The 14,509-nt window shown below is 39.2% G+C and overlaps 1 long non-coding RNA gene across 1 annotated transcript in view; it reads left to right on the top strand.

Annotated features, from left to right (window-relative positions):
- The window catches only part of LOC109614540 (uncharacterized), a 99,225-nt gene that overhangs the window by 27,867 nt on the left and 56,849 nt on the right, over positions 1-14,509 (top strand). The window lies entirely within an intron of this gene.

Genomic DNA, 14,509 nt, shown 5'->3' on the forward strand with positions numbered 1-14,509 from the left:
TTAAATGAAAGGCCTCGAGGAGTACTTTCTGGCTATATATGCCTTATATTCCCAACTGATTTCAGATAATCGAATTTTTTCGATTTTCTAACGAAAGTGGCGGTTTCGGTAGGGAAACTGGAAAATGCTGAATTGCACAAAAACTATGCTAGCTGCGTTATTGAGGCGGGTCTTAAATGAAAGGTCTCGAGGAGTACTTTCTGGCTATATATGCCTTATATTCCCAACTGATTTCAGATAATCGAATTTTTTCGATTTTCTAACCAAAAAGGCGGTTTCGGTAGGGAAACTGCATGGAAAATGCTGAATTGCACAAAAACTATGCTAGCTGCGTTATTGAGGCGGGTCTTAAATGAAAGGTCTCGAGGAGTACTTTCTGGCTATATATGCCTTATATTCCCAACTGATTTCAGATAATCGAATTTTTTCGATTTTCTAACCAAAAAGGCGGTTTCGGTAGGGAAACTGCATGGAAAATGCTGAATTGCACAAAAACTATGCTAGCTGCGTTATTGAGGCGGGTCTTAAATGAAAGGTCTCGAGGAGTACTTTCTGGCTATATATGCCTTATATTCCCAACTGATTTCAGATAATCGAATTTTTTCGATTTTCTAACCAAAAAGGCGGTTTCGGTAGGGAAACTGCATGGAAAATGCTGAATTGCACAAAAACTATGCTAGCTGCGTTATTGAGGCGGGTCTTAAATGAAAGGTCTCGAGGAGTACTTTCTGGCTATATATGCCTTATATTCCCAACTGATTTCAGATAATCGAATTTTTTCGATTTTCTAACCAAAAAGGCGGTTTCGGTAGGGAAACTGCATGGAAAATGCTGAATTGCACAAAAACTATGCTAGCTGCGTTATTGAGGCGGGTCTTAAATGAAAGGTCTCGAGGAGTACTTTCTGGCTATATATGCCTTATATTCCCAACTGATTTCAGATAATCGAATTTTTTCGATTTTCTAACCAAAAAGGCGGTTTCGGTAGGGAAACTGCATGGAAAATGCTGAATTGCACAAAAACTATGCTAGCTGCGTTATTGAGGCGGGTCTTAAATGAAAGGTCTCGAGGAGTACTTTCTGGCTATATATGCCTTATATTCCCAACTGATTTCAGATAATCGAATTTTTTCGATTTTCTAACCAAAAAGGCGGTTTCGGTAGGGAAACTGCATGGAAAATGCTGAATTGCACAAAAACTATGCTAGCTGCGTTATTGAGGCGGGTCTTAAATGAAAGGTCTCGAGGAGTACTTTCTGGCTATATACGCCTTATATTCCCAACTGATTTCAGATAATCGAATTTTTTCGATTTTCTAACCAAAAAGGCGGTTTCGGTAGGGAAACTGCATGGAAAATGCTGAATTGCACAAAAACTATGCTAGCTGCGTTATTGAGGCGGGTCTTAAATGAAAGGTCTCGAGGAGTACTTTCTGGCTATATATGCCTTATATTCCCAACTGATTTCAGATAATCGAATTTTTTCGATTTTCTAACCAAAAAGGCGGTTTCGGTAGGGAAACTGCATGGAAAATGCTGAATTGCACAAAAACTATGCTAGCTGCGTTATTGAGGCGGGTCTTAAATGAAAGGTCTCGAGGAGTACTTTCTGGCTATATACGCCTTATATTCCCAACTGATTTCAGATAATCGAATTTTTTCGATTTTCTAACCAAAAAGGCGGTTTCGGTAGGGAAACTGCATGGAAAATGCTGAATTGCACAAAAACTATGCTAGCTGCGTTATTGAGGCGGGTCTTAAATGAAAGGTCTCGAGGAGTACTTTCTGGCTATATATGCCTTATATTCCCAACTGATTTCAGATAATCGAATTTTTTCGATTTTCTAACCAAAAAGGCGGTTTCGGTAGGGAAACTGCATGGAAAATGCTGAATTGCACAAAAACTATGCTAGCTGCGTTATTGAGGCGGGTCTTAAATGAAAGGTCTCGAGGAGTACTTTCTGGCTATATACGCCTTATATTCCCAACTGATTTCAGATAATCGAATTTTTTCGATTTTCTAACCAAAAAGGCGGTTTCGGTAGGGAAACTGCATGGAAAATGCTGAATTGCACAAAAACTATGCTAGCTGCGTTATTGAGGCGGGTCTTAAATGAAAGGTCTCGAGGAGTACTTTCTGGCTATATATGCCTTATATTCCCAACTGATTTCAGATAATCGAATTTTTTCGATTTTCTAACCAAAGTGGCGGTTTCGGTGGGGAAACTGCATGGAAAATGCTGAATTGCACAAAAACTATGCTAGCTGCGTCATTGAGGCGGGTCTTAAATGAAAGGCCTCGAGGAGTACTTTCTGGCTATATATGCCTTATATTCCCAACTGATTTCAGATAATCGAATTTTTTCGATTTTCTAACCAAAAAGGCGGTTTCGGTAGGGAAACTGTATGGAAAATGCTGAATTGCACAAAAACTATGCTAGCTGCGTTATTGAGGCGGGTCTTAAATGAAAGGTCTCGAGGAGTACTTTCTGGCTATATATGCCTTATATTCCCAACTGATTTCAGATAATCGAATTTTTTCGATTTTCTAACCAAAAAGGCGGTTTCGGTAGGGAAACTGCATGGAAAATGCTGAATTGCACAAAAACTATGCTAGCTGCGTTATTGAGGCGGGTCTTAAATGAAAGGTCTCGAGGAGTACTTTCTGGCTATATATGCCTTATATTCCCAACTGATTTCAGATAATCGAATTTTTTCGATTTTCTAACCAAAAAGGCGGTTTCGGTAGGGAAACTGCATGGAAAATGCTGAATTGCACAAAAACTATGCTAGCTGCGTTATTGAGGCGGGTCTTAAATGAAAGGTCTCGAGGAGTACTTTCTGGCTATATACGCCTTATATTCCCAACTGATTTCAGATAATCGAATTTTTTCGATTTTCTAACCAAAAAGGCGGTTTCGGTAGGGAAACTGCATGGAAAATGCTGAATTGCACAAAAACTATGCTAGCTGCGTTATTGAGGCGGGTCTTAAATGAAAGGTCTCGAGGAGTACTTTCTGGCTATATATGCCTTATATTCCCAACTGATTTCAGATAATCGAATTTTTTCGATTTTCTAACCAAAGTGCAGTTTCCCTACCGAAACCGCCACTTTGGTTAGAAAATCGAAAAAAATCGATTAACTGAAATCAGTTGGGAATATAAGGCATATATAGCCAGAAAGTACTCCTCGAGACCTTTCATTTAAGACCCGCCTCAATGACGCAGCTAGCATAGTTTTTGTGCAATTCAGCATTTTCCATGCAGTTTCCCTACCGAAACCGCCACTTTGGTTAGAAAATCGAAAAAATTCGATTATCTGAAATCAGTTGGGAATATAAGTCATATATAGCCAGAAAGTACTCCTCGAGACCTTTCATTTAAGACCCGCCTCAATGACGCTGCTAGCATAGTTTTTGTGCAATTCAGCATTTTCCATGCAGTTTCCCTACCGAAACCGCCACTTTGGTTAGAAAATCGAAAAAATTCGATTATCTGAAATCAGTTGGGAATATAAGTCATATATAGCCAGAAAGTACTCCTCGAGACCTTTCATTTAAGACCCGCCTCAATGACGCAGCTAGCATAGTTTTTGTGCAATTCAGCATTTTCCAGTTTCCCTACCGAAACCGCCACTTTGGTTAGAAAATCGAAAAAATTCGATTATCTGAAATCAGTTGGGAATATAAGGCATATATAGCCAGAAAGTACTCCTCGAGGCCTTTCATTTAAGACCCGCCTCAATGACGCAGCTAGCATAGTTTTTGTGCAATTCAGCATTTTCCATGCAGTTTCCCTACCGCCAACACCACTCTGGTTATTCGTCCTCGTCGGGAAATTGTGTCATTTTCCTGTTGAATTAATTTAATTAGTTAATTTAATTTAAATTAATTTAAAAATACGTTGATTTATCCAAAAAAAATGGTAAAAATCATTAATATTAAAAAAAAACTATTTTTCAATTAACCCCTTGCGCACCAACACATTGCATTTATATTTTACAATTTATCTTCACGGGCATCATGAAATGAAATTCCTTATTTCTTGTACTGTACTCCTTAGGAATGTGATGAGCGAGGGGGGGGGGGGGTTTGTGAGAGGCATTAGGGGAGAAACTTTATCTAGGGGTCAAAAGAAGCATTATCTCTGGAAAAATTGCCGGTATGGGGTAATTATCTTTGGGGAAAAATTGACAATGACTTTAAATTTAAAATAATGACCGATAGGGTACATTGTGGCACAGATTTGCGTTTTATGGACAAATTGGGTACAAATCTGAGAAAATTGCCGGTAAGGGGCTTATTCTGTAAAATATTTAATCTGGAAATAGCTTGATTTGTTTTATGTCAGAAACTTCCATGTGACATATATTCAGAAGCGGAGCCTATCTAGTACTTTTGGCCTCCTATGGTCCCCTATTGATAAGGAACTTCAGATTTTCGGAGCAACGGTAATGTGCCGCAAGTGGCCAAAACCTACCCATGGTACTGGAAAAATGTCTCCGATCAGCCTTCGTAGATGTATTAACTATAAGCTGGATTCTACATAACCTGTATATCTTATGGTCCCCTATTGATAAGGAACTTCAGATTTTCGGAGCAACGGTAATGTTCCGCAAGTGGCCAAAACGTACCCATGGTACCGGAAAATTGTCTCCGGTCAGCCTTCGTAGATGTATTAACTATAAGCTGGATTCTACATAACCTGTATATCTTGTGCCATCGCCAACATAACTACGGCATGGACGGCTCACAGACACAACTGTCAGATAGAGATGACTTCGCTCGAATATTAACTCCTCTAAGTCAGTTCCCTTTACCTGCCATGAAGTAGTACCTCGGCTCTACATACAATATTCCCATACATGGGAATCTTTGCTGCCAGGAAGGCCAAAGAGCTACTGGCAAATAGAATCCATGAACTGGATGGACCGGTGACTATATATGTCGATAGTCAAGCGGCCCCGAAGGCTGTAAATTATTTTACAATCAAATCTATGGCGGTTCTGGTATGCTTTGGAGAAGGTTAAATCGTTTGTCAAATTCTGTTGGGTCCCTGGACATTGAAACATATCTGCGGATCTAAGTCAGTAGATCTAGAGATCGAGAGCTCAGTGAAGCCATCCCTATGCCACTTTTTCCAAGTACTTCATAAGCATTATCTTGGGAAATTTCAGCAAAACTGGCTAACTGGAAGGGGATATAATGTCTCCAATAAGATTTTACCGGTGAACTCTGAAAGGAGGTCAAGGTCACTTATATCCATGACGAAGCTCGACTTGAAGCTTGTGGTGGGCCTAATTACAGGACACTGCAACGTTAAGGCCATGACATCCAAATTGGGGGCGGGGGGTGATGATACTGAATACTGCAGGGATGAGGAAGAAACTGAGACGGTGGAGCACTTACTCTGCCACTGCCCAATTCTTATAGGAGCGAGACAGAGGCTACTGGGTAACCAAATTCGGAGGACAAGTCCGGCAGAATTCCGACACCGAGCCAGCAGTCATTCCTCAGTTAGCCAGAAGACTAAAATGGCTAAAGACGACATGTTAACACACCGTGGACACAAACCTACTAATTTCTCTATTCTCTATATAAATTCTTACTTCTTCACCTTTCGCTATTCTTTCCTTTTCTTCTCTTTGTTCTATTCTCGTATTTTCCTAATTAGGATGAACACAATGGACCAGAAGGTCTCCGAGTGGAGTTTTTCTTACAACCGCGCATCTTTTAATCTATCCTAACCTACATGGTAAATCCCTAATGTGTAATTGAGTCAGTTCAATATATACTTCAAATCCTCTGTTATTTTCCGCCCTTCATATATCAGTCTTTACAAACCTTTCTTAAGCAAAAAGCCGTCAATTGCTAACACACCGTCTGGGGGGTTTTCTGACGGAAATAAGTCGATCTTTTCATGACATAGCTATCCACAAACTACAAATAATAAACTCGTTAGCTTGCTATTCCATAATAAGGGGTCAAATATGCCTCTTAAATTCACAAATTATCCACCGATATATTTGGCATCTGATATGGCATCCGATGCATGGTTTATTCCTCGACATAACACTCCTTAAGCCTTGCCACCGCCTCTCTAGCCCCTTACAAGCACTAGTAGAAGACTTATGCAGCAATGCGGACGAGTATAACGAGCTTATTCAGCCGACGTAAGAACCACTTCGTTGTCGTCACGGGAAGACCAACTAAAGATGAACTCGTTTTATTTCGACATAACCTTCCGAAAATGGCTATACAGATCCTTCCAATCATCCCATTATAACTGATATGGGGATGGAGCCTCGACATAGTACTCTATAGGTTTCAAAATAATCTTGTGCACGTTTTCAAGTACTTGGAGACGACCCATGTAACGACGCGAGCAAGTATAACTCCCAAACCGATTCGACGACCTAAGAATCACTGCAAGTCAACACTAAAAATGCAACTAAAGATAGGCCGCGATATATTACATTATGGCTTTATACCGGGGATTGACAACCAATTATTGTGCAATAGATTGCACGCACACACGAATTTGAGAGTAACTCTCATGTAGCTCGAATTTGAGAGATAATCGTTGTAGAATTATTGCTGAAAATAGTAATCACAAAAACAGGCTGTTCTATTGCCTGTGTCTTCAACAGTTCGAGGGAGACTGAACTGTGGTTGGATTATCTGTTCTCCAGATAAGGGATGCGAAATGCTAGTTTCAATTTCTACTTCAATTGGAAGATAGGTGCCACGGAGAGTAAAAAAGAAAGCGAGTACACTATTGTTTTGTACCCTACTCGTATGAGAGAAAAAATGATTTGTTCATTTTCGAGTGGGATTAAAATCGCTCAAAATCGAGCAGATCCTACTCTCTTCGAGTACACTTTTATTGGTCTAACTTTCCTACAGTTGCAAATGAAATATAACCAAGCACTTTGAAGAGTATTGACATACGATAGTGTTGTTACTTTTGTTGACTTACATCCAAAATCCATTGGCTCATTGTTTGAGCTGTTTTTCTCTTCCTGGCTTTTGTACGCAATTCCTCCCCCGGGACACAGAGATATCAAAATGTGTTTGTTATTATACAAACACACGCACACAAATTAGCAAAGGAAAATATTTTTCCCGTTCTATTTCACTCTTAGAGTAAGCTCTTACTCTAAAACGAAAATTTCAACTCCCGCTATTATATTCAAACAGGAGTGCTTTGCGAGCGATCTCACATAAAACAAAAGAGTGGAGAAGAAACTCGTACTCTTCGAGCACTCCCTCTCTGGAGTAAAAACGAGAAATCCTGTACTATGAATAAGATCCATCGAGATTCTTCCTCCGATCCAGTGGATACTGTCTGACACTTCTGGCCGAACCAAGTTCTCAGTCAATTTTTCAACAGACCGGGAAAATATTTCTCGGAATCCTTTTTCCAATACTCTCTTACTTTCCCTCTCTCTCTATCTCTTTTTCTCTATCTTTTTTCTCTCTCTGTATCTCTCTATTGCTTTTTCTCTTTCATTTTCTCTATCTTTTACTCTCACCATTCCTTTTTTCTATTTCTTTCTCTAACTTTCTCTCTCTTTCCATCTTTCTCTCATTTTATTATCTCTTTCTGAACTGGAGAATACTACTTTTGGGCTTGGTCGTTGCTAGATCAATGTAATTTCTTCTTCACTAGGAGCTTTATTTAAGAGATAGTGGAGAGTCTCTAATTTTATATCAGCATAGCACAGTATCTTAAATTAATGGCCAGTGCAAAATTCTACAACGATTTAGCCCTTTTCGTTCGTCCGTCTGTTGTAATCTAGACAGGAAGCTAAAAACTTGCACAGACCAGTCTTTGTCTGCAGGAAGGTCAAATTCTAAGATGGGCTATATCGGTCCACGATATCGTATTGCCTCCATATAACGGTACCCCCCGATATTCGGTATTTTGAAGATTTTACCCACATTTTTTCAATGGAATTGTCTGAAGTTCCACACAAGGAGTTTCTTGTGATATATCGTATGGTCCCATATAACGGTACCTCCCAATATCCGGTATTTTGATGATTTTAGCGACATTTTGACCCAAATTGTTTTAAATCTCGTATTTAAAGTTGGAAGCTCGTAATGACTACTTCAACCTATGGCGGAAATATGTCTATGTATGTCCACGTCTTCGTATAGCCCACATATGACGGTACCTCCCTTTATTCGGTATTTTGATGACATTAGCAACATTATTCACCGGAATTGTTTCAAATTTCATATTTCAGGTTCAGAATCGGTATTACAGCCTATGACAGAAAAAAAGAAATCATGCAGGTTCACGTATTCGTATAGCCCCCATTTAACGGTTTTCATTTAAGTGCTAATTTTCCATTGACTTTTTTTTAAATTGTTCAAGATCCTTCAAAATGGTGGAGGGTATTAAAAGTTCGGGTTTGCCGAACTTAGCTGCCTTTTTATTTGTTTTAATACATTCATATACCCTAAAACTAGAACAGATTTTAAGCAAATCTAGGATAAAATAATCTTCATAGGCCGATAATTTTTGATAGTTTTCCGTTCCCGCACTTTTGTGGCCTAAGTTGTTCTTGCGATTTTAATATTAAAATCTTTTCTCAATTTTCCATTGAGAAAACTACAGAAAATAGCCATTGTACCCGAAAATGTGCTTAGCAGGAAATATTATTGTCAGATAGGGAATTTTGCACGTGAAAGAGGTTAAGTGTTTAAAGAATTTTATGCTTATGTATTGGTGTTGACAAAATAATTCAGTTTATCTTTGAGTGTTCGGACTTGGATTCGTTTAAATAAACTATAGAATCCGGACTTTGGTGTGTACGCGCTCTCTACGTTATAGGGAGGTTGCCCCCTCGGTCGGCAGGGGCGGGTGTGAGAGGCGTGGGACCGAACGATAACAGAATCCAAAACAATGAAAACCAAACTGACATCGATCATACTTTACACAACTTTTTGCCCTACATGGGGCACCCACTATTAACAGCAAGACCGACATAACCAACACGACCCCTCCATGCTCGCCAACATCCCCACTGCCACCATCACCACCATCGTCCTCACCGTCATCATAATCATCATCGCCGCCTTTATTGGTGATGACAAGCGAGTAGTCATTATCCAACACCTTCAACAACTTCTTTGAAGCAATGCGCTCGGTGTTAAAGGCATCATTTTTAGTGTCAAGCTTTCTTCCGTTTCCTGTTATGGCGTTAAGTTGTTTTGTTTTGGCTTCCAGTTGGAAAAAGCCATGCTCCCTCTTAGGCCAGTAGAAGCAGCAGCAGCAGTTTGGGTTTTTTCCACTGTTGTAGTTTACTCTTCATTAAACTTAAAAGGGTTGTAAATATTGTAAGTGGCTGACGCCAGGCCATGTCGGTTGGCACACGTCTTCTTAAATGATGACATGTTGAGATGAGTGTTTTCGATTGCCACGCAGGCGAGCGGGGAGGCAAAGGGTATAATGGACTGAATGGCGGAGGAAAAATCGGAAGGTGGCGGTCGGAGGGTGTAATAAGATGATGACGTTGATGGTTATGGCTGCGGCTAAGAGTTGGCCTCTTTAGATAGATAGTCTTTTTTCGCTCACACAAAAAAAGGGGGGGGGGGGCAACGAAGAAGAAGGGGCAAGGGAGAAATGTGTCTTTTTTGAGGCTGCTGTTGTTATATTTTTGTTCAATAACCAGAATCTATTGGTAACTGATGAGGACGAGGAGGATGTTGATGATGATGATGAGGAGGATGCCGGCGATGATGATGTGTTTGGTGGTGGTGGCCAAGTGGCGGGTAAGATTTTGTGACAGTTGTAGGAATAGCTGACACATTTATTTTTATAGAAACAAAAGAAAAACAATAAACATTTCAGATCCAAATAGACCATTGGATCCGGCCATATACGCTCATGCAGATACGCACACAGACAAAGCCACTCAGCTCCGTATCTATTTAGATGACAGGGCATGTGGGCGTTTTGTTGTTGCCAATGTCTTTAATGTGTAATAATTTCTTTTTTGTTTGTCTTTCAAATACAAATTATTTACTTTTGTATAGAACACGGAGAAAAATTGGGCCGGAGGAAATTTTTTGCCAATAGAAAAAGCCTAATAATGAATGAGTTTCGAATTTAAAAAAAACAGTATTTTTTTCTTCTAGCAATTAGTTTTAAGTTAATATCGAACTACCGTCTTTACCAAGGTGGGAGGACGAGACCCCTAGTTTAAATATACGTAAGTTAGGACCATTATTTCCCAGATAAGGTTTAGTCAGATCAATATCTCGACGTTAATGGGTAAGTGATGCCATTATCTTTGAGATAAATGCCAAACATCACGTAAATATTGGCGATGTTCGGTCAGAGAAAAGGGCTAATCAAGATCAATATCAGGGACATTTGGGCCAGAGTTAAGGGCAAGCCAAGATCATTATCAGGAAAATGACACCATTATTGTGTCGGCGTCAATAAAATCTTTATCTTCAGAAAAATCTTTATCTTTATCTTCAGAAAGTACAATTATCGTGGAGATAAGGTTAGATATAATCCAAATTTCAGGAAAGCGTCAGACAATTCGTTCTCTCTTAGATAAGTATTACTGTCTTAGAAGCACGTCCAATCTAGACCACTCCCTCGAATGTAAATGCTTGATAGTATCATTATCTTTGAGGGGATAAGGACCACACTGAACCATTAACTCGAGGATAAATCAGGACGATTATGCTCAGGTCAGCACAATTTTCAGAGAAGAACCAGTGTCTTTTACATGGGAGTAAGACAATATCTCAAAGATAAGGGGCAGACAGAAACCTTTTTTTCTGAGATAAACATAGGCCAGGACTATTGTCTCAAAGTCATTGTCCATAATAACAGGAAATGGTTTAGCCATGATCCAAATCTCATAAAAGGCCTCAAAAGGACGATCATCTTTCAAATAAGTATTATTGTCTTGGATGCAGGCCCAGGCAAGACCATTCTCTCGGATATAAATGCTTGATAGTATTATTATCTCTGAGAGGATAAGTCCCACACTGAACCATTAATTAGAGGATAAGGCAGGACCATTAGGACTAGGTCAACACCATTATCAGAGAAGACCCAATATCTTTTAGTGTAGTAAGACAGCATCTCATAGATAAAGGACAGCCAAAAACCTTTTTTCTGAGATAAACGTAGGACAGGACTATTGTCTCAAAGCTAAGGGCAAGACATGCCCATAATCTTAGGGATACGGGCCAGTAGAACAAAGGTCTCAGTCGTAAGGAACGTCTCAAAGATAAGGCCGGTCAATGGCAAAAATTGGGAAACATGAACCTTTAATAAAATATATGGTTTAGCCTGGACGATTGTCTCGAAAATAAAGTCCAGATAGGGCCAACATTTCGAAAAAGGGTTATTGTCAGCACCATTCTCACAGTGATAAGGGCCAGTCAGGTCTATTATCTCAGAGATAATGGCAAGGGTAGGATACATTTCTCTCTTCTAGCCAAACTGAGTGACTCGGAGATAAAACAGATATGATCATTATTTTCGAGATAGAGGTCTGTTGCGATATTAACATCGGAATGTCTCCGAATCATTATTCTGATATAAAGTTCTGTAAGCATCATTATCTATGATAAATGGGCCAGTCAGGAAGTTTCTCCAAGATTAGGGCCAATCAGGACACTCTTCGCTTATTTGTAGGCTAAAAATAAAATCATCTAAAAATTCGGGATCACTATTTCAAAAATAGTGTTCTGTCAAAACTTTTTTTTAGAAAATGAAAATCGGGACTCTTCAGCGATAAGGTCCAGGCCATTATCCTAGAAATAAGCTTCAGGCCCAAGCTATAAGAATTTTTATTATCTCTGAAATAAGCGCTACATATACTCAAGATCCCTATCTCTGAGATAAGAGTTACACAGGACTATTATCTTGAAGATAAAAGTCAGATAGGACCTTTTTGGACATAAGTGTTGGACAGTAGCATTATCTCGAAGATAGGGACAAGTTATCCCAGAAGTAACGGTCAGCCATTACCGAGGAAGTTACACCAGGAAGGATAATTAATTCGACACCATTATCATGGAGATATGGGTCCGGGAGGATCATTAATTCGAAGATATAAGTTTTAGAGGATCAATGTTATATGTGAGAAAAATATCTATCAGGGTAATCAGGGTCGTCTTTATCCCAGGGATAAACTTATCTATGGGGTAGTGATCCTTCCTAACCCATATCTCCGTGACACTGATGTCGGCACCCTCCAGACTATTTTCGCGATAATATTCGGCATCTATTCTAATACCACGGTCGATTAATACGAGCGGAGAACGGCCATCGGCTGTTATGGCTGCACACATTATCACCATGGCCGGCGCTTGAGTTCTGGGAGCCAACCGAAAGTGCACATTTTCAGCTGACCTCTTTGGTAAGTAAACACGATCATTTTGTTTGTTTATAAACTGCTGGACAACGAATGTTTTCTCATCAGAGAAAACCAAATTAATCAGTTCACCACTTTCGGCCAAGCGAAGCAACTCTTTAGCTTTTTTGAGTATATTTTCTTTCTGTTGCGGTGTAAGTGCTCGCACTTCTTGGAATTTCAATGGTTTTACCCCGAGCTCATTTTCCAATATTTGCCGAATGGAAAATTACGATATGTTCAGCTCACGAGCCATTTATTCGGCCACTGCGACGCGGGTTTCGATCAATTTACTTTTCGAAACATTTCCGCTGATGTTGCTCTTTTTTCCGTCCTTGACGTGTGGCTACCAATGTCATGGTAACGAGCGATGGTACGAGACACAAAATATGGTTTTACAGCCAAATATAGAGAAATCACACTATCACGCTTGAATTCCATCACGAATAACCTTTTTTCCGGAAAATTCTCACCTAAATGCTTTTGTACGCTTGTAAACAATATAATGAGCTGTCACTGGAATAATTTTAACAGCAGTCGGAGTAGTAGCTTAGAAATGGCAGCAGTCTGAAGGTGGTTGCAGTTTTTTCATCACACACTCTGTATATTCCGAAAGTACTCTCCGAGACCATCCGATTAAATGCGGGGAGGTTCCATTTTTTCTATATATTTTGTAATTATTCTGCGCTTTTTAAACAATTTTTATATATCTTTTTGTGATATATTTTAGATCATCTTTAAGTTTCTTCCTCTCTATCTCTCTCATTCTATATTGACCCTTTTCTGAGCTCGGTATCTGTCTTTGCTGGTTACATTTAAAACAATGTTGGCATTTTACCAGAGGGTAAGGCTGGGTATATATCTTTCCGAAACCATAGAAGCATTACCATTTTTCTCCCCTAATAAATAAACGTTGTTTTTATAAAACAAAGGACATTAGGGTTTAAGGGATAATGAGTTCAATTTAAATTTTTATCACGGACCTCAGACAGACCTATTATATTTGACATTATATCGGATTATATTCCAACTTTCCCATTTTGAAATAGTATTTCTTCGAAGAGCCTTTCAATATTTTTCTCAGTTTAGTTTTTTTTTTTTTTTTTTTGCTTTGTCGAAGAACCCCAAGAACGATGACATCAGTGACAATAGCAACAGCAGCATTATTTGAGCTGTTGCAGAATTTGCCTTGGCACAAGATTCTACATATTTTTCTTGTGCTGGTGGTGGTGATGTTGTTGTGGTTAACAAATCATTGAACAATAATTAATCGGCTATTAATAATTATCTATGCGACGACGACGAAGGGGGGGTTAAAATATGCAACATCAGAAAAACAAGCCAAGGCAGAGTTAAAATTAGAATATTGTGAATGCCCTAAAAAAATAGTGGAGGAGGGTGGATGAGGGAGGGTGCAGACTATGTTGGAAAAATAGACAACCCATACTAAGCAAATGGTTGCGAGGATTTTCCGCACATCATTCCAGACTAAGATTTAAGGAGCAATATATTCCTTGGAAAGGGATTTTAAACGCCTTGGTCATATTTTGGAAATTTATTGGGTCTGAGGAGCTATTTAAGGAAGACAGGTGGAAAGTTAATTTTCTAGGTATTAAAATCCATTTTCTTTTCCTTTGCTCGGCCCTTTTCCAATTTTCAATATATTGGTATACCCTGGAAAAATGTATGTGGTTAGAGTTAACATATTTAAAATTCCACACATCCTGATGACCCATTTAACATTTTTGGTAAACTAGAGCAAATAGTGTCGATACTCCACAAAATGCGACCTTAAATATCTGCAAGTATGTCATTCATCTCCCGCCTGCCAAAGCAGCATTGTGGACCACTTCACATGTTGATTGTGCTACTTATTTCAAAAAACGTAGAAACTTCCTTTGGATTACTTTGCCATAACATTATTTTCTGTTGAAAACAACCCGCCGGAGGCTTCGTAGAAACAATTTCAAAACTCATAACACAAACGACGAATGGTTAGATGGCATTTTATGGATACTCAAAAGGAAACGACATTCACTGACAATCACCAAAGAAATGTGTGCTGCTCAAAGTTTAACGAACTTATTTCAATTAGAATACAGACACACACATACAC

The sequence above is a fragment of the Musca domestica genome, unplaced genomic scaffold (assembly GCF_030504385.1).
Source record: "Musca domestica strain aabys unplaced genomic scaffold, Musca_domestica.polishedcontigs.V.1.1 32, whole genome shotgun sequence".
NCBI classification, from domain to species: domain Eukaryota; kingdom Metazoa; phylum Arthropoda; class Insecta; order Diptera; family Muscidae; genus Musca; species Musca domestica.